Source organism: Nicotiana attenuata, unplaced genomic scaffold (assembly GCF_001879085.1).
Source record: "Nicotiana attenuata strain UT unplaced genomic scaffold, NIATTr2, whole genome shotgun sequence".
NCBI classification, from domain to species: Eukaryota; Viridiplantae; Streptophyta; class Magnoliopsida; order Solanales; family Solanaceae; genus Nicotiana; species Nicotiana attenuata.
The window spans coordinates 546,340-547,483 of record NW_017670412.1 but is presented as its reverse complement, the minus strand read 5'-3'; positions in this window follow the sequence as shown (position 1 = coordinate 547,483).

Sequence of the window (1,144 nt, the reverse complement as noted above, 5' to 3'; positions counted from 1 at the left end):
CTCCGGATAACTCGGGAGACTCTTACAAGCACCAACCCATCAGATCGACCCGAAGTTGTCCCGAAGGACGATAGTGGGACCAAAAAAGCCCATGTCAATCGGCAGGAAATCAAAGCAAACACTCACTTCCAAGACTAATATTAGCAATCAACAACACAAAGGAATACATTTGAAGAGCCTCGAAGGGCATGAAAGCGTAAGGGAATAGAGCAAACTCGAAAGCAGAGGTCAACAAATTTCATTTTTCATTTATAATATTTTCAAGTACAAAAGCCCCCGAAGGGTCACAACGTTCGATTACGAAGCCCCGGAGGGTCGTTACATACAAGGTACAAAGGCTTACAAGAATCTACGCCTAAATCTGAGGAGCGGAAGGATGTACATGTGATGAAACCTAGGCGCCCGGTCTGCCCTTGAGAGTTCATCTCCGGTATCAGCATACCCGGGTGCCCCACCCTCGAGCACGTATCATCGAGGGTGACTCCTTTGACCTCTACCTCCCATAGGTTCCCAGCTCAATCCCCTAAGAGATCTCTGTCGGGAAAGATGCAGGGAAGGAAAAGAAGGGGGTGCAGAGGAGGCAGAGAAAAGAGACATGGGCCGCCAAAGCCAAAACTTGAAGATTTGGCGGGCCCCCATCTCAACAGCCGGCGGTGCCACTTTATCCTTCGGGAAGGAAGAGCCCTAGGAATGAAGTGCCACACCAGGCCCAGGTAGAAGAGTGAGCAGCGGTGCATAATCCGAACAACCGTCTAAGCAAAGGTGAAACCAACTCTCCATCCATCGCCATCTCGAGCCGACGGTAGCAATAACGGCCAACGTACATGTTTACGTTTGATGAAGGTAGACCCCGACAGAAGGCTTCGACGCGGCTCGGAAGGTCCCCTCCAAATAGCCTCAAGATAAAAAGCTCCCATCATGATAATCAAAGACAAAAGAAGACGATGGGAAGGAAGAAGCAAAACGTATCAGCAGAAGTGTTGAGATGAAAATATGCAATACCACAAAATGCCCTCATTTATAGGGAGGAAATGGCACGGTCATCGATGCTATGAAAGATTGACCGACGGGTGTAATTACTACGTCCTTGAAAAAATGAACCAACGACAGCACTTTTGCCTCGAGGAGCAGAAACAATAGGACG